General features: G+C 41.9%; 1 long non-coding RNA gene and 1 pseudogene across 1 annotated transcript in view; both read left to right on the top strand.

Moving 5' to 3' along the window:
- LOC144341129 (uncharacterized) overlaps positions 1-27,845 on the top strand; it is a 303,995-nt gene that overhangs the window by 13,050 nt on the left and 263,100 nt on the right. The window lies entirely within an intron of this gene.
- Positions 1,122-8,671, top strand: LOC106998272 (small ribosomal subunit protein eS7 pseudogene; annotated as a pseudogene).

Here is a 27,845-nt window from a genome sequence, read left to right as displayed (position 1 = left end):
ACATGAGGAAATCCTGCAGTAAGGAAACACTGTGCACTTGGTTTAATTAAGGATAGGGCTACTGAGAGGAAATTTTAGATTTAAGATCTGATGCTCACTGCCCCCTTCCTGTTTGACCCTTTGCTGGTCCTGGGCAGAGAAAAAGGCAGCCTCGCCCAATCCTTTCCCATGTACTCAACAACAGGTTAAAGAACATTGGGATCATTACTCAGTAACTGGCCAATTGGGCTCAGTGACTGACCAAATGAGACTCTCTTCAAGACTTCCCTTATTATTACCCACTCCTATGCTGGTACACAAGGACGCTGGATGGATTCGCTTGTGTACTCAAAGAGTGTTACTGATACAGAAGCGGGGAAGGGAAGTGCTGGGAAGGGAAGGGCGTGGTCTTGGCTAGGGCTCCACTCCTGGGGCCCATGCCCATGGACCTAGATGACGAGAGTCATTTCTGTTTTCCTGCCCAAATGTTGCATTTCCCAAGACCATCCTGGGCTGCCACACCCCCATCTGGTGCCTATAAACCCCCCTGAGACCCTAGCAGGCAGAGACACATGTGGCTGGAAGCAAAGAGGAACACATTGGCGGAAGAACACCCAAGTGGTTGGACGTTGAGAGGTCGATGAGGGGAGCACACCTAAGAAAGAGCACACCAGCTGGCTGTTGACCGGTGGAACGGCTCAGAGTTTGGATGGGATGGTTGGAGCAGAGCCTAGGCCACTGAGCTGCCTGACTCTGGGAATAAAACCACTTTCTCACTCCATCACCCTTCTGGCTCCCCCATCTGCTGAGAGCTACTCGCACTCAATATAAACGTTGCACTCATTCTCCAAGCCCACGTGTCCTCCCGTTCTTCCAGTACACCAAGGCAAGAAATCCCGGGATACAGAAAGCCCTCTGTTCTCATGATACAGCAGGGGGGTCTAATTGAGCTGACTAACACAAGCCACCTACAAATGGCTAAACTAAAAGACCACCCTGTAACACATGCCCGTTGAGGCCTCAGGAGCTGTAAACATTCAACTCTATAAACACTGCTAGAGGTTGGGGACCCACCAGCCCGTCTGCATGCTCCTCCTAGGGGTTTGAGCAGTGGGGCACCGAAGAAGTGAGCCACTCATCACATGCCCTGCGAGGGGGATAAGGGAACTTTTCCCGTTTCAACACCAAAACAAAGATTCGCCAGCATCACAGTTTGGGGTACTCCACTGGTGAGAGTGAATCTGAGCAGAAGGTGAGTATCAAACCTGTGTCAGAAGAGGTCCCAAGTTTCTGAGAGGGGCTCATCTTGGGACATTATTGTCCCCTGACCTGTTAGGGGTCACCACCTGCTGGTACCTAGAAGTCATCATAATTGTCTTTAACTATTTGGGACTCTCTTGAGAGGCCTCAACACTCAATCATTTTCTTTGTTGGTTAGACTCTGATCATAATAAATCTTGTGTATTGCCTATAGCCCAATTAAATCTTACTTTCATTCTAAATCCAAATTAAATTTCACTCCCATGCTGGCTGTTTTTTTTCTCATAGCTCTTTGCATCTTTTTTTTTGTTTTCTTTTGTTTTGTTTTGCATTGCACTTACCACACTGTTATTATCTCCATATCTGTGTGACTATTTTCTATATGTCTCTAAAAGCTCCACGATGGCAGAGGCCATGTCTGTGCCTAGCTCAGTGCCTGATGTGTGTAGATTATCAATAAATATTCATTGAATGAATAAATGAGCAAATGAATGGAAGTCTACTCAGGAAGTGAGAGTTCTCTTTTGTAGATTTCCGTGGCATTTACTGTCTATACCATTTCAGTGACATTTACAATTGATTACTATCATCCTAATAAGTGGGCAATATATTGTTAGAAAACAAAACCCTGACCTTTGCAGATGGTGAAGGGATATTTGATAGCACAACCCAGTAAGTAATAATAGATTTGGTTTTTTTTTCATTTCAAAAGTTGGGAAACTTAAGAACAGTTTGGAAAGTGTTCTCTTTTTACTAAAACCCATTGTTGATGTAGTCCTTGACCTGACAGCTGAGAGAAAGAGGCTGCAGCAGCAGGAAATTTTACGGAGTATGAGTGGAGAAATATGAGCCTCCATAAGTTCCACCAATGCACAGATCTATGAGGTATCAAATGAGGGGTAATAAAAACTACAGCTTAGAAATGTAGATGACGATGAAGCCTTTGAGCAGTGGCAGAGAAACAGAGAGTGCTCCTCAATTAGCCAGTGAAACATGGTGCAAGGTAGCCTGACATGCCAGTAAACAGGGAACTTCAAAGAACACACGCAACTGGATCAGGACTGGAACATTTCTTTCCCTAAAGATCCAGTAGTTCTCTAATGAGGGAAACTGCAGTTAAAGCCAGAATCACACTGCTATGGTTTCACTGTGTCCCCCAAAAGTTCATGTGTTGGAAACTTAATCCCCAATGCAACAGCATTGGGAGGTGGAGCCTAAGAAGCAGTGATTGGGTCATGAGGGTGGAGCCCTCATGGATGTATTAATGTCCTTCTTGCAGAGGCGGGTTAGTTATCACATGAGTGAGTTATTATAAAGCGAGTCTAGCTCCCATGCTTTCTCTATCTCATGCACTCAACTCTGCCTTTAAATTCCTTAAAAGCCAAAGATCTTTTCTTCATTGTTTTTATTTTGCATGGCATCCAGGAGAGTGGAGAGTTACTTGGGTTCAATAAGTGCTACACACACACACACACACACACGATTCAAAGTTCTGAATATTTATTTCTCCTCATTACCTCATTTATTTATATTTCAATAGCTTTTGGGGTACAAGTGGTTTTTGGTTACATGGATGGATTATCTAGTGGTGAATTCTAAGATTTTAGTGCACCTGTGTCACCCGAGTAGTGTACATTGTACCTAATATGTAGTTTTTTATTCCTAGCTCCCCTCCCACCTTCTCCCTTCCGAGTCCCTAACGTCCATTATGTCACTCTGTATGCCTTTTCATACTCATAGCTTAGCTTCCACTTATAAGTGAGAACATACAGTTTTTGGTTTTTCATTTCTGTGTTATTTCACTTAGAACAATGTCTTCTAGCTCCATCTAAGTTGCTGCAAAAGACATTATTTCATTCCTTTTACTGGCTGAGTAGTATTCCATGGTGTATCTATACCACATTTTCTTTATCCATTTAATAGTTGATGGCCACTTAGGTTGGTTCCACACCTGTGCAATTGTGAATTGTGCTGCTATGAACACATGTGTGCAAGTGTCTTTTTCATATAATGACTTCTTTTTCTCTGGGTAGATCCCCAGTAGCTGGATTGCTGGATCAAATGGTAGATCTACGTTTTGCTCTTTGAGGAATCTCCATACTGCTTTCCATAGAGGTTGTACTAATTTACAGTCCCACAAGCAGTGTATAAGCATTCCCTTTTTCCCGCATCCACGCCAACATCTATTGTTTCCTGACTTTTTAATAGTCACCATTCTTGCAGGAGTAAGGTGGTATCTCATTGTGGTTTTGATTTGCATTTCCCTGATGATTAGAGATGTTGAACATTTTTTCATGTTTGTTGGGCATTTATTTATCTTCTTTTGAGAATTGTCTATTCATGTCCTTTGCCCATTTTTAAATGGGATTATTATTATTTTTTTCTTGCTGATTTGTTTGAGTTTCTTGCAGATTCTGGATCCTTGGCTGGATGTGTAGTTTGCAAATATTTTCTCTGTGGGTTGTCTGTTTACTCTGCTGCTTATTTCTTTTGCTGTGCAGATGCTTTTTCATTAATTAGGTCCCCTTTATATATTTTTGGTTTTGTTGCATTTGCTTATGGGGGTCTTTGCCATGCATTCTTTGCCTAGCCTGATGTCTAGGAGAGTTTTTTCAATTTCATCTTCTAGAATTTTTATAGTTTGAGGTCTTATATTTAAGTCTTTGATCCATCTTGAGTTGATTTTTATGTAAGGTGAGAGATGAGGATCCAGTTTAATTCTTGTGGCTTGTCAGTTTTTCCAGCACCATTTATTAAATAAGGTGTCAATTCCCCAATTTGTGCTTTTGTATGCATTGTCAAAGATCAGTTGGCTGGACATATTTGACTCTATATCTGGGTTCTCTATTCTGTTCCATTAGTTTATGTGCTCACTTTTATACCAGTACCGTGCTATTTTGATAACTATAGCATTGTAGTATAATTTGAAGTTCAGTAATGTGATGCCTCCAGATTTGTTCTTTTTGCTTAGTATTGCCATTGCTATTTGGGTTCTTTTTTGATTCCATATAAATTTTAGAATTTTTTTTTAGTTCTGTAAAAAATGCTGTTGGTATTTTGATGGGAATTGCGTTGAATCCGTAGACTGCTTTGGGCAGTATGGTCATTTTCATAATATTGATTCTTCCTGTCTATGAGCACGGGATGGATTTCCATTTGTTTGGGTCATCTATGATTTCTTCCAGCAGTGTTTTGTAGTTTACAGAGATCTTCCACCTCCTTGGTTAAGTGTATTCTCAGGTATTTTACTTCAGTTTTTTTTTTTTTGAGATGGAGTCTTGTTCTGTCAGGCTGGAGTGCAGTGGTGAGATCTCAGCTCACTGCAACCTCTGCCTGCCGAGTTCAAGCAGTTCTCCTGCCTCAGCCTCTCAGGTAGCTGGGACTAGAGGCGCGTGCCACCACGCCTGGCTAATTTTTGTATTTTTAGCAGAGACGGGGTTTCACCATGTTGACCAGGATGGTCTCGATCTCTTGACCTCGTGATCCACCCACCTCGGCCTCCCAAAGTGCTGGGATTACAGGCGGGAGACATTGTGCCAGGCCTACATTACTTTCTTACTTTATTTTTCAGCTGCTGTAAAAAGGGATTGAGCTCTTGATTTGATTCTCAGCTTGGTTGTTGTTGGTGTATAGCAGTGATACTGACTTGTATACATTGATTTTGTAACCTGATCCTTTACTGAATTCATTCATCAAATCTAAGATTATTTGGGGGAGTCTTTAGGATTTTCTAGATATACAATCATCTCATCTGCAAACAGCGATGGTTTGACTTCCTCCTTTCCAATTTGGATGCCCTTTATTTTTCTCTTGCCTAATTAACTCTGGCTAGAACTTCCAGAACTATGTTGAACAGGAGTGGTGAAAGTGGGAATCCTTGTCTTGTTCCTGTTCTAATGGGGAATGCTTTCAACTTTTCCCCATTCAGGATGATGTTGGCTGTAGGTTTGTTATATATGGCTTTTATTACTTTGAGGTTGGTCCCTTCTATATCTAGCTTGTTGAGAGTTTTTATCATAAAGGGATGCTGGATTTCAAATGCTTTCTCTGCATCTATTAGATGATCATATGTTTATGTGATGTGTTACATTTATTGACTTGTGTATGTTAAACCATCCCTGCTAGGTAAATATTTGAGATTTGTTGACCAGCAGATCATCTCTTTGTCCTTTTCAACTGCTCAAGCCTTTAAAATGGGCCTGGAGTGATAGCTGCACTATGAAAAGCACTGTGTACATCATAAGATGGCTTAACAAACGCGTTTTCATTCCTGTCTTGGGCCTTGCTCAGGCAGTAATCCCAGCTGAGTGTAATCCCAGCTACTCGGGAGGCTGAGGCGGGAGAATTGCATGAACCCAGGAGGTGGAGGTTGCAGTGAGCCAAGATGGTGCCATTGCACTGCAGCCTGGGCAACTGAGCTAGACTCCATCTCAAAAAAAAAAAAAAAAAAAAAAAAATTCCCAGCAAAAGATCTGGAGCTGATTCTTACTGGTTCAACAAGAGTCATGTGTTCAACTTGGAACCAATCATTGTGGCCAGGAGGCTGCAGAGCTCTGATAGGTCAGGCTAGGAGGCGCCTGTCTCTCTGATGATCATGTGCTCTGGTTTGTAGGAGAGGGTCTAAGTTTGTGCCTGTTGTCTTTCTTGGGTGGTTTAGCATTTACCCTGATTTCTTTATTTTTAATAAAATGTTATTAATAGTGACATTAAAAATACATGGAAATGGGTTTGGTAGACCCCTACTTTGTATTTCCACCTTTTGCCATAGATGACTCCGGTCATATGAGAGAAACATGTAGTGAAGACGCTTGAGTTTAGTCCGTAGTTAAATCTAAAAGTCATCCAGCCGTGATGACTCTCTTGTCTGGACCCTGGCATAAAATAACTAATACCTGTTCTCAAGGGCAGTAAGCTGGATGCTTAGGGAAGAGCAGCTTGGGCTTGCAAATTCTTTTGGTCTTGGGCGGTAGTACACATTATATTCTCTATGCCGTGCACTCATTTCCTCCAAATGGCTTGCATTATAATAGAAAATAATCTGAATGTTCTTGCCACAGTGCTTTTGTCAATTACTGTGTGGTGAAATCTGCAACTATTTGTTTCATTGTTTAGTAATATTTTTTCTATTTTGCAATGACTTTTAATATTATTTTAACATCAGTGAGTTAAAAAATGTGCTTGTTTGTTGAAAAATTAATGAACGAATGTTAATTTCTCAAGAAAGCTGACCATAGGCCGAGTGCAGTGGCTCATGCCTGTAATCCTAGCATTTTGGGAGGCCGAGGCAGGTGGATCACTTGAGATCAGGAGTTCAAGATCAGCTTGGCCAACGTGAAACCCCGTCTCCACTAAAAATACAAAAATTAGATGGGCGTTGGTGGCGCGTGCCTGTAAACCCAGCTACTCAGGAGGCTGAGGCACGGGAATTACTTGAACTTGGAAGGTGGAGGTTGCAGTGGGCCGAAATTGCGCCACTGCATTCCACCCTGGGGAACTGAGTGAGACTCAGTCTCAAAAAAACAAAACAAAACAAACAACAACAAAAAACCACAAAAACAAACAAACAAAAAACCCACAAGAAAGTTGATGATAAAGGTTAACTTGTACAAGATATTTATTGACTTTATCATAGCTTTATCATAGGTATGGGAGAGGGCATAATATTTTCACTAACCACTTGAAAACTAGAAGGCACAAGTCTATGGGAGCATCAGGATCTACTTCCAGTGTTGGTAGTTATTTTAAGATTGTGACTTACAATGATAAATTAACACGTGCCATGGCCATAGGTGCTTTTGTCTATCCCTCTGTGAATCACGACTCTTCCTTTTTTTTTTTTTTTTTTTTGAGACAAGAGCCTTGCTCTGTTGCCCAGGTTGGAGTGCAGTGGCCTGATCTTGGCTCACTGCAAGCTCTGCTTCCCGGGTTCATGCCATTCTCCCGCCTCAGCCTCCTGGGTAGCTGGGACCACATGTGCCCGCCACCACACCTGGCTAATTTTGTTTTTGTATTTTTAGTAGAGATGGGGTTTCACAGTGTTAGCCAGGATGGTCTTGATCTCCTGACCTCGTGATCCACCCGCCTTGGCTTCCCAAAATGCTGGGATTACAGGTGTGAGCCACCGCACCTGGCCGAATTATGACTCTTCTTCTAGATCAAGTGACTGCTCTTCTAAATTCAGTTTGCTCATTGTTTATACCAAGTTTTCTTGTGCAATACAAAAAGTAATACGATAGCTGTTAGTGTGTTGTCTCCATTAAAAAGAAATTTGCAGACAGTTAAATGGGTGCCAGCTTTATATCCATGTTCTGAGATGGTTCAGATAGAAAAGTTAACTTCTAGAATTAGTTAATATCTATATGGGTTTACATTGTTCACCCAATTATTGAAAACAAACTAAATTTGGAAATTTGTTCTATTAATGGTGAAACATTTGACATTATTATGGATGTTGTAGATTAAGTTAGAAAGATCAACATTGAAGATAAAATTATTTAGGGTAATAAATACATTTACAATTTTTGGAAAAACATGATGTCAGGGTAAAACAACTTTTGAAAACTAAATTTGAAACCTATCAAGGAAAATTGTACATGGAATTGGTTGTACTATACACATAATTCAGAAATGCATCTGAATAGGCTGTGATATTCTATGGATCAAAATAGAGCTTTCCTGTCAATTGTATATAATTTTTAAACATATGCATAATGAAAAAACTGCAAAATTTTTGTAATTAAGCTGATGTTGGATTTAAAGAAATCTCTTCAGGCTGCTGGAATTTGAGAAGCCTTTTATAATACTTGGGCACCTTCTTAAGCCCCAGCTCAGCAAAGAGGACTTGTTCAGTTCGAGCACCAAGATCATGAATCCCAGCTGCAAGAAGCTGAATATGTTCGAGAGTAGCTCTTCCAGGCACTTCTGAAGCTGGAGATGAACCTCAGGCTCAGTTCAGGGAGCTGAATATCATGGCAGCCAAGTAAATTGAAGTTGGTGGTGGTCAGAAAGCTATCATCATCTTTATTCCTGTTCCTCAACTGAGTGTTTCCAGAAAATCCACATCTGGCTAGTACATGAACTGGAGAAAAAGTTCAGTGGGGAAGAATGTTGTTTTTATTATTCAGAGGAGAATTCTGCCTAAGGCAACTCAAAAAAGCCATACAGAAAATAAGCAAAAGCGTCCCAGGAGTCGTACTCTGACAGCGATGCATATTCCCCTCCTTGAGGACTTGGTTTTCCCAAGTGAAATTGTGCACAAGAGAATCTGCCTGAAACTGGATGGCAGCCGGCTTATGAAGGTTCATTCAGACAAACACAGCAGAACACTGTGGAACACAGAGTTGAGACTTTTTCTGGTGTCTATAAGAAGCTCACTGGCAAGGATGTTAATTTTGAATTCCAAGAGTTTTCAGTTGTAAACAAAAAAGACTAAAGTATATCCACAGTAAACAAACAAAAAAACCAAAAAAACTCTTCTTCAGCCTGGCATACTTTTTTCCTTACTACTTATCAACAATTAGATATGGGAAATGTTTGAATCTACAGATAAGAGAGTCTATTCAAGCTTTCAACCAGTGTCATAGTGCATGCAGTTTTATGAAAATATTAAAAATGATCATTAATTCTTCAGAAAATACCCTTGACATTGTCCTAGAGACAGATATGGTTAAGAAACTGATTGGGCCGGCCATGGTGGCTCACATCTGTAATCCCAGCACTTTGGGAGTCCAAGATGGGAGGATTGCTTGAGCTGAGGAGCTCTAGACCAGCCTGGGAAACATAGTGAGATCCCATCTCTATATATACACACACACAGTTAGCCGAATGTGGTGGTATGCACCTGTAGTCTCAGCTATTCAGGAGGCTGAGGTGGGAGGAATGCTTGAGACTAAGATTGAGGCTGCAGTGAGCCATGATCGGGCCCCTGCAGTCCAGCCTGGGTAACAGAGTGAGATCTTGTATCGAAAAAAAAAAAAAAAGAAAGAAATTGATTGAAATACCTAATGATGTGTGAAGAATAATTATTTTGCTTATTTTTAATTTTCAGAAAATCAATATAAATAAAATTTGATGTCCCTCTTCCCCACCTCATATTTTACTCTAATGGTTGTGCATATGTTTTATTTTTTGGAAAAAATGTATTTTTGAAAATAGTTTTTGAAGAGGACTTTTCATAGGCCCATCCGTTTAATAAAATCAATTTATTGGTCACTACATAGTTCAAAAATTACATAATTACGATTTTAAAAACATTTATTCTCACAATGCCATAAATTTGAAGATAAATTATATGGTCATTCTAGGGATGAGAGTGATCAGTTCCACTGGATATCTACAAGCTGACAGTGAGGCATGAGGAACTCTGCAAAGGGAAGTAAAGATGATGGAATGGATGCTGGGCAGGCAAGACCAACTGTGTCTACTGGTACCCAAGTACCAGATCAGAACTGGGGTTTTCTTACCTACCTGTGATGATCCAATACTGAATTTCATTTTCCATTCTCCCTGATAACTTTTAAGTTATAACATTCCTTCCCCTTGTCCCTTGGTTCACCAGCTCCTCCATGCAGCTCCGAACAGCACAGCTTCCCAGCTTCCCTTAATCCCCTGATAGAAGCCGAGAGACAGTTCTTTTTAAACATTTCTAAAAGCTGCAACATGCTCACTCTCAATTCCCTCCAAAACAAATTCAGAAGGCTGAAATCATTGTTCTCAGCAAATTGGGTGAAAATGGAGCAAAGGCAGAAGCTTTCAAACAAAGCCTCAGGAAAAATGAGAAGAGACTGTAGAATACTGAATATGTAAGTAGAACTCTGTATTTCACACACTTCTCCCAGTCTCCAACCCTGAAGCTTGTGTTTGTTTTTTTTTTTTTTCATAGTTGTAGTTGCCAAAGCAAAGCAATCACTCCATTAATTATAAAGTAAGGGAAAAAATGGGTGTCGATCTTAACTAGTTCCCTTTTACTTGTTGAGTATTAATTGAAAGTTATTCTTCTGAAGACACTTAATTCTTTGGAGGCACTGTAGAAAATAATGTTTAAATATTCATTCAGAGTTAAGTGAACTCAGAGTTGAGCTTTTATAAACAGGATATTTTAAAATTGGAACTGGATTTTATGTAAGTGACAAAATGATTTCTGAGTTCTCTTTAGTTCTCATGGTTCAAGAACTCACTTGCTGATGTGCATGTCTAGGGTGGTCAGAGTATTTGTCCAATTAGTGCAAAGACAACGTGCTGCTCCCTTACCCAGAAATGCCCCTTGTAAAAGCAACATCCATTCATTCATTCATTCATTGATTCAATCACTCCTGGGCACTGGGATCTTGACTGTAATACTGTTGGACACCAACTGAGATCTAAAAATTATCTGGGTATAAGAATAATTTTGGCTAATGCTTATATAGTGCTGACTATATACAATATATTGTTTGGAATGCTTTATGCACATTAACTAATTTAATACTCAAACAGATTACTAGAGGGATACAATCATCATCATCATCTCCACTTTACAGTAGAGGAAACTGAGGTATAGACAAGAGAAATAACTTGCCCAGGTCGCTCATCTGGTGAGCAGCACAAGATTTGGACCCAGGCAACCTAGCTTTAGAGTCTGTGCTCCTGACTGCTACTCTATAGTGTTGCTATCAAAAATATTTTTTTCTGTTTACAGAAATATGTAAGGCGTCCTTTGGTGACTATAAAATAGTTCAGTTGAGAATGTCTATACTCACACATTGGAATAATAACTGGATACAGCTAGTATAAGCATACTTTTGTGCAAGAGATATGATACAGTGGGCCTTTGATATTTATCTACAATTCATTTTTAAAAGAATTGGTAAAAACCTTTATGTGGAAACAGCCAAACCTCTGTTCAGTTCAGTTCTGGATTGTTTTAAATTGTTTAAATTGTTAAAATTACTTTTACTTTTTTAGTGGGTTTCATGTATGTTTAAAAGTAAGGAATACCAGGTGTGCTATCTAAGCTCCACCACTAAATTATAAAACCTACAAAGCAAAATTGTACTTAGAGTTGTTTGCACAATGGGGATTCTAGTAAAATGTGCTAAAAAATCAGTAAAGTGGGGGTATCTTTGTCATCTTTGCAGGGTTCTTGTGAGGGTTATAAGATACTATAGTCTCTTGACTTCAGGGCATTCTACAGCCTATTTCTTGATGTAATTTGGTGCCTAATGTAGTGTCTGTTTCATCACAGAAGTATAAAGGATATCAGTTGAATGTGAATGAAAGCGCCTGGCACATACTAAATTTCACTGGCTCTGAGAGCAATTTTTTGTATTTTAACTTCGGGTTATGTCTCACAGTCAATAGAATGTTACAATAGATGTCAGCCAAATGGCTGTTGAGATGTAGTTGTCATTGCTCATAAAGCTGTGGACTTGGTCTTTATTCCAAGGTCTTTCAAGGAATGAATATAAATGCAGGTTTGTGTTTGAAAACTTTCCATTGATACCTCTTGGTAAAGGTAGTTTCAGCACCAAGACTTGCAGGATGGGTGTCAGTGGTTCCAAATAATACCTTCAGAGACGGTAGTGCAGCACTCTTTCAAGAAATGCTATATTATCACTGCATTTGATGGCACAGAGTGTGATATCATATGGGAAAAGAAAAAATAGACATTACCCAGTCTGAGTCAAAAAGGGATTTAGCAGAGTTTAACACAGATTTAAAGCATTTTAATTAATACCGTAAATAATTTATTTTACATATATATTACTTTTTGTGCACAAGAATGGTACATAAAAGTATTTAGATGAGTCTACAAAGCTCATTAAAATAAAATGATGAATGGTTAGTGTATTAGTTTGCTTTTACACTGCTATAAAGAACTGGCCGGGTGCGGTGGCTCACACCTGTAATCCTAGCACTTTGGGAGGCTGAGATGAGTGGATCACTTGAGGTAATGAGTTCGAAACCAGCCTGGCCAACATGGTGAAACCCCGTCTCTACTAAAAATACAAAAAAATTAGGTGGGCGTGGTGGCATGTGCCTGTAATCCCAGCTACTCAGGAGGCTGAGGCAGGAGAATTGCTTGAACCTGGGAGGTGGAGGTTAGTGTGAGCCAAGATCGCGCCACTGCACTCCAGTGTGGTGACAGAGTGAGACTCCGTCTCACAAAAAAAAAAAAAAAAAAAAAGAACTACCCAAGACAGGGTAATTTATAAAGAAAAGAGCTGTAAATGACTCACAATTCTGCAGGCTGTACAGGAAGCATCGTTGGGGGGCCCTCAGGAAACTTACAATCAAGGCAGAAAGTGAAGGGGAAGCAAGCACCTTCTTCACATGGTGGCAGGAGAGAGAGAGTGAAGGGGGAGGTGCTACACATTTTAAACAATCAGATCTCGTGAGAATTCACTCAGTATCATGAGAACAGCAAGGGGGAAATCTGCCTCCATGATCCAATCACCTCCCACCAGGTCTCTTTCTCAACACTAGGAATTACAATTGCCATGAGATTTGGGTGTCCATATCATATCATTTTGCCTCTGGCCCTTTCCAAATCTCATGTCTTTCTCACATTTTAAAACACAATCATGCCTTCTCAGCAGTCCCACAGAGTCTTAACTCATTCCAGCCTTAACTCAAAAGTCCAAGTCCAAAGTCTCATCTGAGACAAGGCAAGTGCCTTCTGCCTATGAGCCTGTAAAATAAAAAACAAGCTAATTACTTTTGAGATACAATGGGGTACAGGTATTGGGTAAATAGACCCATTCCAAGAGGGGGAAATCAATACTTAAATTTAATCCTCAGTGTTGGAGGAGGGGCCTGGTGGGAGGTGATTGGATCATGGGGGTGTACCTCCCCCTTGTTGTTCTCATGATTATGAGTGAGTTCTCATGAGATCTGGTTGTTTAAAAGCATGTAGCACTTCCTTCTTTGCTCTCTCTTCCTCCTGCTCTGGTCACATAAGACATGCTGCCTTCCCCTTCACCTTCTGCCGTGATTGTAAGTTTCCTGACCCCTCCCCAGCCATGCTTCCTGGACAGCCTGTGGAACTGAATCAATAAAACCTCTTTTCTTCATAGATTTCCCAGTCTCAGGTAGTTCTTTAAAGCAGTATGAAAATGAACTAATACAGAAAATTCATATCAGAGAAGTGGCGCATTGCTATAAATTAAATTAAATTCAGTCCCTCAGTGGCACTAGTCCCATTTCAAGAGCTCAGTAACCACATGTGGCTAGTGGCTACCACATTAATTGGCTCAGACACAGATCATTTCCGTTACCACAGAAAGTTCTTTTGGACAGCCCTGGTCCAGGTTCTTATTGCTTCTCAGTGACAGGGACTTCTCCTAAGTGATCTCCAGGCCAGGCTCTTAGATATGCCTTCCTTGGTCATTCCATAGATACTTACTGCACATCTGCCACATGCCAGTCATTGGGAGATATGACAATGGGCAGAGCAGGCAGGGGCCACTCTCACCGTTCCTGCAGTCTCCAGCCTCAACACCTCCCCTACAGGCCATAGTCTACTAGTTTCCTGAGGGATTTAAGATACAAGTCTGAATGTGTTTCTCCAGGAGCACCTTTGTCCCCCACAAAATATAGATGGTCCCCGACTTGTGATGGTTTAACTTAATATTTTTTTGTCTTTATGATGATGTGAAAGCAATACGCATTCAGTAGAAACCATACTTGGAGTACCCATACAATCATTCTGTTTTTCCCTTTCAGTGTAGTAGTCAGTCAATTATATGAGCTATCCAACAATTTATTATAAAAATAGGCTTTGTGTTTCATGATTTTGCCCAACTGTAGGCTACTGTAAGTGTTCTAAGCATGTTTTAGGTAGGCTAGGTTAAGCTATAATGTTGGGTATTTTCACTTGGTGATGAGTTTATTGAGATGTAATCCCACTGTAAGTTGAGGAGCATCTGTAACCTCATTGCTCCTTAGAGTACACCAAGATTCCCTAGGATCTGGCTCCCACCTTCATCTCTAGTCTGAAGGCTCATGGAGTGTCTGTTGCCAGGGGCACCCCTAGGTGCTGTGACTACAGTCACCTGCATGGTGGAGGCCTCTTCTGCAGCTTTGCTCTCCCAGGCACTGAGAGCCAGGACTCAGGACCTGTGGCAGCATTTTTCAGGGAATTCTCCAGCTGTGCAGTTCTCCTTCTGTATCTTGGCTAATTCCAACTCATCCTTCAAGATCTGGCTTAGATGACACCTTCTCTAGCACTTTTGCATGACCCCGTGATATATACTAGGCTCTTTTTCTTCCACGCTCCTGTAGCACCTTGCACCAGCCTGTATTCTGAGGCTTTAAATGCCAACTGTTCAACCAACGTGAGTGTCTGCTGTGGGCCACATACCCTACTAAGCTCTGTGAGTGCAAAACCAAATGAGACTGCTACCTGCCCGCTCCAAGCTCAGCATTTACAGAGGGAGACAGTCCACTCCACTAAATATAAAACAGAATGTGACCCAAATGTTATTAGAAGGAGCACAAAGCAGAGAGGTAATGCAGTCAAGAGAGGTGGTTTGGATTGGGGTAATGGGTCATGGAAGGCTTCTACCTAAGCATGGTGTCTGTGTTACATAGTTGAAGAATAAATGAATAACAATAATAACCAATAGGTATTGAGCATATATTATATGTCCGGCCCTGCCTGTGCTAAGTGGCTTTCCATGCATTCTATCACTTATTCCTCATAACTACATGTGACTCATGTATATTGATACCATTTTGTAGATGAGGAGACTGAGGCTTAAGAAACTTGACCATAGTCACCTTAGCTAGTAAGTTGAAGCAACATTTGAATCTAGGAGGACTGTCTGACTCTAAAGTGTGATATCACCATGTCAAACTTCTGCCTTTTATGCATGCAGTAGGATTTTGTAGAATGAATAGGAGTTTCTCATGTGGTCAACAAGGGTGATGGACATTCAAGGCGGAGGTATTCTAAAGGTGATGCTCAGAGAGGTTAATTAATTTGCCCAGTATCACACGGTGGGAATTGAGAGTTTGAGCATGTTTCAGAGAACCTATTAAATGCCAAAGCTGGATATGATGAAATGGAAGAAATTTTTTTAATCCCCTTTTTCTCTTCCACTTGCTGCATAAAAATGAAAAGACTATTGATTGGGAGGGCAGAATGTGCAGTTAGTAATGAGATTCCCTCTGAAAATCCTTTAAAGTCTCCATAATTAATTTATTTGAGAGGTGAAACAAACTGTGCATGTGAAATGTGTTAAAATTATGAACAGGTTGCACTGGGTCCACTGCCTGAAGCTGCCCGGCCTGATGAAGGGCACCGGGATTCATGTCCGCACATCATCCTTGCAATCAATTATTGATCACAGCTGGGGTTCGAGCAGTTGTCTCAGCCACTGCAGCTCAGCTATGCTGCAGCTTCTGAGTCCATTCTGGTCCTGCCTGGCTGAGCCATGAGCAAGGAAGTCTGGAGAAAAGAGTGGGATCCCTTCTAGTCCCACTGATGTTGAATTCAAGAAGAGGCTAAATGTATATGTGCAGATACAAGTCAACATAGTGTTATCTGGGTGGGTGGAGTGTTGGCTGGTAATGGGAGTCTCTTCACGGAACTTTCCAGAGAGATGGAAATAGTCTGTACCTTGATCTGAGTAGGCATTCCTCCCAACGGTGCCAATGCTGTGAACTGCATCTCTGTGGCCTCCCTGAGGGAATGAGGACCTGCGGCACATCCCCAGTCCTGCTAAATCCTTGGGACTCTCATTTTTCCAAGTCAGAGTAAGCCTGTCACCAAAAGACTGGAATTAGGATTTCTTTCAATGCTGAGATATAAATTAAGAAAAATATTATGTCTGCGTGTCACAACAAAAGTCATACAAGTGACAACAGTTTTGCAAAACATTTTTATCTCTGTCATTATTTAACCTTGACAACAATCCTACGAGTGAAGGATTAGCATTCTCATTCGACAGATCTAGAGCCAATGAAAGCTTGAAGAGGTTAGTAGCTGAGATAATTCTGAAATGCAGGAGACTTGACTCCAAATCTGTTGCTTGCTTTCCTAAATCTGGTGTCGAGGACATCCTCTGAGGGGAAAAGAATTGCCCAAAGGTATCCCATGGGAAATTATCTTCATACAATGCTAACTCCAAGACCAGCTATCACAAAGCTCGTGTAACCGAAAGGCTCAAGGACCAAGTTAAGACGCTTAAATCACATAGTTTAGTATATTAGCTTAAAACACATAGTTTGAAGCCAGAAGAGTGAGGTGGGTAGTTAATGGACATAGGAGAGGGTGCAAACAGGGAAAAATGGCCACGCTTCCTGCACCCTGGAATATGCAGAACTCCATCTAATATTCTTGCCACCAGAGATTGGCTCAACCGGCCCAATCATTTCTTCTAGCTTCATGTCAACAGCTGGTCCCTATTAGGCCCCTATAGTGATCAGCTGGTCCCTATTAGTCCCCTATAGTGATCATCTCAACCAGTGGCCTTCAATCCTGCTTACATATTAGAATCACCTGGAGAGCTCTTAGAATTTGTCAATGCCTCATTCTTCTCCCAGAACAATGAAATCAGAATCCATATGGGTAGAGTTCAGACACCTGTATTTTGTAAAAGTTCTTCAGTGATTCTGATTTACAGCCAGAGGTGAGAACCAACAATTTAGATTTTAGGATAGCAAATAGATGTCACTTCAGATGCTAACTCCAACTAACTGATAGTAGTAAGAGAAGGACCACGAGCTGCTGTGTGGGCTCAGAGAGAGAAAGTGCAGTGGGCAATGCAGAGCCTCAACTCTCTGCTACATGAGTCTTCCTGCTGATGGTTAGGTTACAAGATCAGAGTTGAGGTTGAACAAGGAGCTTGGCACGTGAAAAGTGCCTGGGCCAACACAGTGAACTTGTTCTATTGGGAGATTCAGGGGCAGTCACACCTGGCCCATGGTGGTAACTCATCCTTGACTTTGCCAGCAGCTCTGGATTTCATTTGGCAGAGGACTTGTGGGGCTGGAATGGGTGTCAGCAATGGATGGCTGATTTCAGTTCTCATAAATATTGAGTGCCTCATGTATATTGAATATATTATGACTATTTGGAAACTCCTGTGCCTTATGTATATTTGGTGAGTCTCAAATATTTGCTACCTCTGGGTCTTTCCATCTCTTTCTAAGCTCAGCAGACACATGCTCTATTTAATGTATGCTAAGATGTCACCCTATATTTATATACACTTAACCTATCTAATGAATTCTGCCTCATAAGCTTAATTCTGTCTCATAAGTTATTTGCTTCTATACTTGTTTCATTTATTCTTCTTTGTATTTCTGATTTTCTCTAGCAGAATGGAATATCTTAAATAATATAACAAACACATTCCGAAAGGGGAACTGTGTAAGGGACTCTGTGCAAGAGTCGTTGGGTTGACCAGAGTGGTGGGAAACTTCTGGACTAATGGATACTCGCTCAGAGACAGCATGTGAGGAGTGTGTGAGTTCAGAGTCAGTCCTGGGTTTGAACCCAGCTCCACTGCTGACATCTGGGGACAGCTTCCTAACCTGTCTGACCCTCAGTTTTCCCATCTAGGAAGGGCATAACCACACCTACCCTCTATAACTGTTTGATGATTTAATAAGTACTGTCGTAAGCATTAGCACATGCTTAAGACATGCAGCAAGTTTTCCATAATGTAATGTTAGACCTGGATGAGGGACTCACCTCCTTTCGATCCTTTGTAAGCCCTATTTGTGACTGTCCTGCAAAGCATGGTTTCATCCAAGGCCACTTTTCCAACCAGAGAATCAGATAGAAGAGAATTTATATTTGTTGAACCCAAAGCAGCCATCCTAGAGGCTGTAGGCTTACGTGCTGTGTCCTCATGGTGCCAGCAGGGTGGGAAGCACAGGTGGTATGGGAACACAATTGACCTACCCTGGAGCAGAGAGGAGGCTCCGGAAGGGCTTCCTGAGTTGAAATTTGCATGGTGAGCAGGCATTAGCTAACGAGCCTATTAAAATTAGGAGGAGGAAGGCAGGAAGTCCTGCTTTAGGCAGAAGGGTAGCAGAGATGAAGACCACAGGCAAGAGAAAGCCTAACACATCTGAAGACCTGCGTGAGATTCAGCCTGGCTCCAGTGAGTGGGACGATTGATGGATGACTTCTGGTCACCATGGACCTGTTCTGAACTTTCTCACGGACCAAAGACAGAGGTAGAGTTGAAAAAGTGATATATGCCTTTATTCAAGTCTTAAGTGGTAAAATATGCAGCGAAACTAGGAAATTGGACGAGGAGGAGCAGTGAGAAGTGTTTGAGCGTGGGGGTTTTATGTTTTTAATGTGTGAGATGGTTCTAGCATCCAGTTAATACTACTCAGTTTAAATGTGTTTATCTTTATGCCAGGAAGATGGTGGGCACAGAGGATCTGAGATGTGTCTTCCAGGATTCTTAGTTCATGTGCATGAGGCTGAGATGACAGCGCACATATTCAAACTTGGCCCTGACAGAATTTAAAAAGCAGTTTTGTGTTTTATTTCTCCCTTATGGGAAAGGGTAAAAGTGGGAGATTAAGCGTCAGCCAAATTCATTCTGATTTCTTTCTGTTGGAATGCATCTCTACCTCCCTGGTCAATTGCAGTAGAAAGTGGCCTTGAGAGTTGAGATGGAGGTTATTTTAATGTAAATAGAACTTTAAAATTACCCTTCCAGGAAACAGTGCTCAGACAAACTCTCTGACAGGTCTGAGATTTGATTGTATTAAGTAGCTCTTCCTGGGGAGAATGCGAGTGAATCTGGCCACTTCTTACCCTGACACTGGCTTCTTCAGGAAGGGACACGTGAAACTTCATTAGGAAAAGCTGAAGCCCCATCGTGATCTACTTTAACGCAGTCTTTATTCTGTGGGCCATTTGCTAATTTAATAAAGATTGCATATTCCTGGTGGCTGCAAGAAATTTGAGAAGTCAGTGCCTGAAATGCTCAGCAGAGTGGTTTAGAAGAAAGCTAGAGATTTACTTCCCATTTTCTAGAGAGGGAGATGGGCCTGGCTTATGTTTCAAAGGAGAAAGCCATGTGGGCAAAGAGAGCAGTGAAGGACTTAGAGTCACTGGCCTGGGTTGGAATTCAAGCGCTCACACTTTTGGGCTGTGTGACCTCTCTTGAGGGGCTTCACCTCTCTAAGTCTTATTTTCCTTATCCGCAAAATGGGCATAATAATCTTGACCTTCTAGAACTGTGAACAGTGACTGAGGGGAAGTATATAAAGTGCTTAGCCTAGTGCCTTTGATACAAAGTTTTGAACTTCAAGTAAATTGGAGCTGAGAGAGCGAAATGAAGGTGGCCTGGTATACAGGATGAAGGGCAGTGCTTAGATAGATAACTGACCAGACAGCTGCAGCCATGAGCCCCATGCCTGATGCCGCAGAGGTAGGGGGGCTTGCTGTAGAGGCATTGGCAGAGTGGGAGGGGGCCACACCTGACTCTAGCTCTTCAGCCTTCCCTTGTGTAGTTTTCAGGCAAGAAAGGAAGCACAAGCAGGCATGCAGGAAAACTCAGCACCCAAGAAGACGTTCAGGAGAAGGTATAAATGCTCTCTTATGGCAGGGAGAAGATGGTGCCAGGGATTGGCTTTGAGACTCTTGTTCTACTGTAGGATCCAGAGAGGAGTAGCTGAGAGCTTCAGATATGTTGATTAAAGGTCATGGGAATCCCAGGTGTGATCTGTACAGTGCTCAGTGGTGGAGTCATGGCAGAGGCCAGAAGAGGCTCTCTGAGTGTAGGGCAGGAATCCAAGCACTCTGAGCCGGGCGCCTATGGGGAGAAAGCACTGTTTTGGGAAGGAAGCTAGGCCTGGGAAAGATAAGACTCTACAATGAAAATGGCATCACAAGGAAGTATGATGAATCACACTTGCAAATAAACAATTACAAACGAATTCTGTGTAAGAGAGATGCAAGAAATGTTAAACTTTAGACTAATAACTGTAGGTAATTCAATAAGAAAGATTTTCAAATAAGTATATTTATAATATTCAAAGAGATAAGTAAAGAAATGTAAATCATTAGGTAAGAAGGGAAAATTATGGGAAAAGAAAAGGTGGATTTGACAAAGACCAAGTAGAAATTCAAGAAATAAAAAACCATGAAGTCACTGAAGTTAAAAGAAAAAAAAAAAAAGGTACTCATGAAATGGCAGACTAGAAATAGTTGAAGAGAGAATTAATAATGTGGAAACAAAGCTAAGTAAATGAACCATGAATGTAAAAGAGAAATTATAAGGAAACTTGACAATAATGCTCCATTGCTTCTAAATACTTCAGTGTTTATTTCCTACAAACAAGGGCATTTTCTCACATAATCTCAACATAATAATGAAAGGCAGAAAGTCAATATTAATGTATTATATTTAATCCACAGACCCAACAGGTTTTGACAGTTATTCCAATAATGTCCTTTACAGCAAATGGATCTAGTTCAGACTCATGCATAGTATTTTGTTGCCATGTCTCCTTAGTCTTTTCCAGTCTGTGACAGTCCTCCATCTTGACTTTCATGACCTTTACAGTTTTGAAGATTCGAGGCATGATATCCCTCCGGTTGGATTTTCCTGATATTTCATCCTCATTAGATTCAAGTTATAATTTTTTGGCAGGAATATCACAAAAGTGATACGATGTTGTGATTGCACTGTAGCATTTCATTTAATAACTGAGGTTGCTCATTTTGACCACTTCATTAATGTGGTGTCTGCAGGGCTTCTTCACAATAACACTACTCATTTTCCTTTGTATTTAATATACATTTGATGGAGAGGTACTTTGAATCCACATAAGTTCATTAATCACCAAAGTCTCTCTCTATAGCTTTGTTAACCAAACACCAGGGTTTCAGTCTAGATCCTGCTGCTTGCTGCACAGAAAGCCAATCACTGAGATGACAGATATTGCCAAAGAAGAAGACTTTAATCCAGTGCTGCAGCTGAGAGAATGCAAGCTCAGTCTCAAGTCCATCTCCTTGTTGATTAAAACTAGGGGTTTAGATAGCAGGCAAGAAATGTAACAATGTGTAAGAAAATAAGAACTAGGGAGGGGACAAGGAGGCATCAGGTGCTGTGATCTGGTGAGTTTCAGTTCTTCAGTACTTTTTTTTGAGAGGTCTGAAAGTCCTTTCCTGAGGAAGGAACTAGGATAAAACAAATACAGGTTTCAAGCTTTAACAGCAGAAGGGTCAATTTCTATTCTATGTTTATCCAAAAATAACTGTCTATGGGACTATTCGGCCGGTTTCATATCTTTTTGTCAGATGGACTCATGTTTTCCTATTTAATGGCTATATCCTGTTACTATCATGTTTTTGATGGTCAAATTTCCCCAGGTGACACCCCTTAAAGCTGGCTCCTATATCCTTTGACATGCCCCCATTATTATTTGAGCATTTTCTTACTTTTTAGAACAAGATATTCCCAACTCATCTTGTACTTTTCTTGTTTCAGTCCTGGAATCAGACACTTCTTCAAGGAATGCTGATTCCTTTGACTGGAAAATGACATTTAGAAACTAGATATGAATGGTAGCTGTTCTCATTGCTTTCGGGATAGTGCTGTTCTCAGGTACTCTCAGTGGAGAGAGCAAGGTGAAATATGTATACACATACACTCTCAGTCACATTTACATTCTATGTATATATGTGTATGTATGAATGGATCATCCATCTGATACGGGAGGTGGTCAGGGAAATGCAGGGTAGAGAAGGGTGGGGTCCCTGGTGAGGGCTCAACCCTCAGGCCTGTGCCCACGAACCTAAGTGAGGACTGGCACTCCTGTTTTTGCACCCAAATATTGCATTTTCCAAGACCACCCCGGTCTGCCATGCCCCCGCCCCATCCCATGCCTATAAAAATCCTGAGACCCTAGCAGGCACATACACAAGCAGCTGGACATGGAGAGTAACATGCCGGCAGAAGAACACACCAGCAGACACTGGCAGTCCATTGATGGTGGAACGATGTGGATACCAAGGACAATTTGGCTGAAGATGGTTAGAGGGAAGTCTGGCTGCTGAGTGGCCCAACCACTCATCCCCCTCCTGGCTCCCCATCCAGCGACATCACCACTCAATAAAACCTTGCAGTCATTCTCCAAGCTCACGTGTGATCTGATTTTTCTGGTACATAAGGACAAGAACCCCAAGATACAGAAAACCCTCTGTTCTTGCAATAAGGAAGAGGGTCTAATTGAGCTAACACAAGCCGCCTGTGGACAGCTAAGCTGACAGAGCACACTGTGACACACACCCACTGGGGCTTTGGGAGCTGTAAATGCTCTAGATGCTGCCATGGGGTTGGAGCCCACGCTCCCCACGACTTGCCTGTCTGCGTGTTCCCACTAAGGGTTTGGTTTGAGCTGTGGAGAACTGAAGCAGCGAGCTACACCCCCATTGCATGCCCTGCAAGGGGGATGAGGGAAAACAACTCCCATTTCACATCTATCCTCTACTCTCCTTCCTTCCCTGCCCTCCCCTCTCCTCCCTTCTCTCTTTCCTTTCTTCATCTATCGTCTACTTACCCATCGCAAGCCATGAGTTCACATCAATGCCTCCAATTACAATCTAACAACATAAAGTTCATTCTTGTTTCCTCTTTTCTAACATTTTTAAGTTTCTTCTGTGGCAGTGAGAAACCTGCTGCTCATTATCTTTAGTATGTTTACTGATGGGATCAATCACCCAGTATGTAACCAACCTCCACTGCTGTAGCTGATCCTTCTGCTGTGCAGCTGCCTTCTTTGCTCTGCAGGGCCCCAGACACCTGCATCAGGTTGCTGCTGCTTCTGTCCCCACCCTGCATAGAAGGGTTTCTCACTCATCCTAGGCTCAGACACCCACCTATGGCAGCACCTGTGTTGACCCCACCTATGAACGCTGTCACTCCTGTATAACTAAGATTTTTTATTTCTATAACTTTTTCGTTGTAGTAAATATACACAAGGTAAAATTTGCCACTTTAACCATTTTAAGTATGTAATTCAGCGACCTTAAGTACATTCACATTGTTATGCAACTGCGTCCGGAATTGGTGGGTTCTTGATCTCACTTCAAGAATGAAGCCGCGGACCCTCGCAGTGAGTGTTGCAGTTCCTAAAGATGGTAGTTTCTTCCTTCTGGTGAGTTCGCGGTGTCGCTGACAGCAGTGAAGCTGCAGACCTTCACAGTGAGTGTTACAGCTTTTAAAGGTGGTGCGTCTGGAGTTGTTCGTTCTTCCTGGTGGGTTTGTCGTCTTGCTGGCTTCAGGAGTGAAGCTGCAGACCTTTGTGGTGAGTGTTACAGCTCATAAAGGTGGCATGGACCCAAAGAGTGAGCACCAGCAATATTTATTGTGAAGAGCAAAAGAACAAACCTTCCACAGTGGGGAAAGCCACTAGAACAAGTTACCACTGCATGGCTTGGGCAGCCTGCTTTTATTCCCTTATCTGACCCCACCCACATCCTGCTGATTGGTCCATTTTACGGAGAGCTGATTGGTCTATTTTACAGAATGCTGGTTGGTCCGTTTTGACAGAGTGCTGATTGGTGCATTTACAATCCTCTAGTTGGTCATAAAAGTTCTCCAAGTTGCCACTTGCTTAGCTAGATACAGAGTACTGATTGGTGTGTTAGAATCCCTTAGCTAGACATGAAAGTTCTCCAAGTCCCCACTAGACTCAGGAGCCCAGCTGGCTTCACCTAGTGGATTCCTTAGGGTGGCTGCAGGCGGAGCTGCCTGCTAGTCATGCGCCTTGGCCGGGCACTGCTCAGCTCCTGGGCGGTTGATGGGGACCCAGTGCCGGGGAGCAATGGGTGGCACTCATGGGGAGGATCAGGCCATATGGGAGCCCACGGTGGGGGGCTGAGGGGGTTCAGGCATGGCGGGCTGCAGGTCCCGAGCTCTGCCCCGAGGGGAGGCAGGGGAGGCAGCTGAGGCCCTGCGAGAACTCCAGCGCAGCACCGGCGGCCCGGCACTGCTCAGGGACCAGGGGCAACCTCTGCAGCTGCTGGCCGGGACCCTAAGCACTTCACTGCCCTGGGCCGCAGCCCCGGACAGTGCTCCGAGTGCGGCCCGCCCATGCCTGCCGGAACTCACACTGGTCACAGTGCAGGGCGCAGCCCCAGTTCCCGCCCGCGCCTCTCCCGGCCACACTTCTGTGCAAGCAGAGGGAGACGGCTCTGGCCTTGGCCAGTCCAGAGAGGGGCTCCCACAGTGCAGTGGCAGGCTGAAGGGCTCCTCAAGCGCTGCCAGAGCAGAGGCCGAGCCCCAGGAGGTGCCCAGAGTGAGGGCTGCTAGCATGTTGTCACCTCTCACAACCTTCACCATCAACCATCTACCAGAACTTTTAATCATCACAAACTGAAACTCTGTACCAATTAAATGATAACTCCCCATTCTTTTCTCCCCACGACTCCTGGTATTCACCATTTTACTTTCTGCCTCTATGAATTTGATTAGTTACCTCATGTAGATAGAAGTATGCAATATTTGTCCTTTTATGTCTGGCTTATTTAACATGTTTTCAAGGTTCATCTATGTTGTAGCATGTACCAGAAATTTATTCCTTTTAAAAGCTAAATAATATTAATATTTCATTGTATGTACATACCCCATTTTGTTTATGTTTTGGTTTCTTTACCTTTTGCCTGTTATGAGTAATGCTGCATGAATATTGGCATAGAATCTGAGTCTCTATTTTTCGAGTCTATTGGATTTATACCTAGAAGGGGAGTTGCTAGATCATATGATAATTCTATTTTTAATATTTTGAGAAATTGTCTTGCTGTTTTCCATAGTGTATGCATCAGTCTAAATTCCCACCATTTATACACGAGGATTCCAATTGTTCCTCATCATTGTTAACACTTGCTATTTATTGATTTTGGTAATAGCTATCCTAATCAGGGTAAAGTGGTATTTCAGTTTTGTTTTTATTTGCATTTCCCAAATGATTAGTGATGTCAAGCAAATTTTCATGTGCCTATTGGCTATTTGTATATCTTTTGTGCGAAAATATCAGTACAAGTTTTGATCCATTTTAAAAAATCAGTTTTTTGGTTATTGAGTTGTGGGAGTTCTTTATATATTCTGTATATTAATCCCTTATGATATTTATAATTTGCAAATATTCCTATTCTGTGCATAAAAGTTTTTAATTTTGATGAAGTCCAATTGATCTACATTTACTTTTGTTGTCATATTCAAGAAATAATTCCCAAATTCAGTGTCATGAAGCTTTTGCCCTACATTTTCTTCTAAGAGGTTTATAGTTTTAGTTCTTATATTCATGTTTTTGATCCATTTTGGCTTAATTTTTGTATGAAGTGCATATTAAGCTCAAAATTATTTTAAACACTTCGTAGTTTTAAAAGAGGAGCCAAAGTTATCTTTAAAGTTGTTTAATTTTGGATCTCCAGGGTGCTTATCTATTTTTGACTTTAAAATATTATTATAAAAGTCTTCCAACATTGCCTGAATTTTGGTAGTTTCTAATACCTGAGCTTCTGGGGAGACAATGTGGCTCAGTTGAGGAAAGCAGGAGGATCAGAGACCAGGAAGGTCGGATGGTGAGCAGAGGGATGGAGGGGGAACGTGTTATGGGTTGGCTGCATGTCTCTAAGTCTCTTCGATATCATTTGGTGAGAGCCATGTCCCTTCCTATCCCTCAGCTTTCTCCTTTTGTTACTTCCCATCCCTGATTTACTGGTGGTTTTGGAGTTTTATTCTCTCATGATTATTTTCTGGTCATAGTGCAGGCCATTGGTCATCTGAGTGGTGCCAGTGGTTTCGCTGGATCCCAGAGGACCAAGGCCACTCAATAGTAGCCACTCCTTGAGCTGCTGAGCAGGAAGATAAGCATTTCCAGGGAGGAAATGGCATTCATTATGTAACCCATGATGGAGGGCAATGATTTTTCTTGAAGACACTCCCTATTAGTGTTGTATAAGGAAGTTCAATTGTGACTGCTCACTATTCTCTGATTGACTTCAAAAATGGAAAAAGTTGGTCATAGCAGACTTCTTCTGTAAAGGGATGTTAGTGGAGAAAATCATTGACTATTGGACTAATAGAACTGGAAGGACCTTAGTGATATCATCTAGGTTGGTGTTTTTCAGACTATTTTAGTAACTGGATTTTTTTTCATCCAAGTGCAGTTAATCATATGATCAATCCCAATAAGTAAAAAAAAAAAAAAATGCTTAAACTTTTCTCCTCCTTCTGCTAAGAAACCCTCTGTCTAGTCCAACATTCTAAACTAAAGCCAAGAGAAAGGAACTGATGTATCGAGAGTTACCTAGCTTGTATTGGGGTGGGGATGGGGCCAGAACTCACATTTTCCAATTATTTGTTCAAGGCTCCTTAATCCAGAGAAGACATGGCCTGCTGTTCTGGGGCCTTTTGTTCTTCTAGAGCTCAGACAAGGGAAAAGAAGGAGGAGATTCATCTGGCACCTTGATGATTTCTTCCTAACTGAGCAGGGAGTATGATTTAGTTAAGGGCCACATAGCAATCCCTGGTCAGTGTTGTGGTGAGGCAGCCGCCTGGCAGGGGCTGTTTTAAGGGTTCCTCCGCAGTATAAATAGGGCACCTCCAAGAACTGGGAATGGAAAAGCTAGGAAAACAATGAAAACTCATGTGAACTGGAGACATGTGTAAGCAGATAGAGTATTCCATTCTCCAGAAAGTCTCCAGTAGAATTTTCTTTTGCAGAAAGCAAGGGCTTCACAAGCTCTCTTCTGTGGGGAGCGAGAGTGAGTTGGGCAGTATTGTCACCATTTCTCCTTGCTGGAAGAAACAGCCTTCCAGCAACGGCGTCTGCTTGCTGGGAGGCTGGTAGGTGGGAGCAGGTGAAAACAGAAAGGCAGTGTGGTGGGAGGAAAATACAAGAAAAGTCTGGAAGCCTCTATGATGATTGGGAAACTTGGGCAAAAGAATATTAGTAGGGAGAGTTGGGGGAACATTAAAGCTGGAGAGGAGATTTTTTAGGAGTCACTGTCAGAAAGTTTTTCTGGAGTTTGCTGTTGGGTGAAGGAGAGAGATGGCATGGAGAGAGAGAATGGCAGTAATAAAACTGTCTCCAAAGGATATTTAAAATATTTTACTGTGCATTGGGAATGCATTGTCCTTTACCATTTTTCTCAAGAATCTGAGTAAAGAGTTAAATTGGCTTAGAACACTTTTTTGGGTTACTGAATTTCTGATTCTTTGAAACATAGAAGTTACAATGTACACAGCCTTTAATTGTGTTTGAAATACTGTTGCATAATGACCAAAAGAAGATAGGAAGGTGCCTAGGGCGGGGGGCCTTGACTACCACCCTACTGAAGGAATTAGCACATGTAACAAAGCAATGTGTTAGCTTGAAGTGGCAGTAATCAGAAAACTATAAAAATAGAGACATAGAGGCCGCTGTCTCATTTACCCCCATATCCTCTGTTCTCACAACTGGCAGATGAATGAGTGATGTAAGTCTGTTTGGAGGCCTCTCAGTGTCAGACTATCGGGGTTCTCTCAGTCCCCAAACCTGAGCTTGCTCTGGAATCTGAAGTCCTAGCTTTTCACCTACTCCACCTTGAGGCTTATATTCAAATATAGAGCTGTTGATAGCTAGCCTCTGTTCTGACTGCT

Source organism: Macaca mulatta, chromosome 5, assembly GCF_049350105.2.
Source record: "Macaca mulatta isolate MMU2019108-1 chromosome 5, T2T-MMU8v2.0, whole genome shotgun sequence".
In the NCBI taxonomy this organism is placed as follows: domain Eukaryota; kingdom Metazoa; phylum Chordata; class Mammalia; order Primates; family Cercopithecidae; genus Macaca; species Macaca mulatta.
The sequence above is the reverse complement of the archived record's forward strand: the minus strand, read 5'-3'. Positions and strand labels throughout refer to the sequence as shown.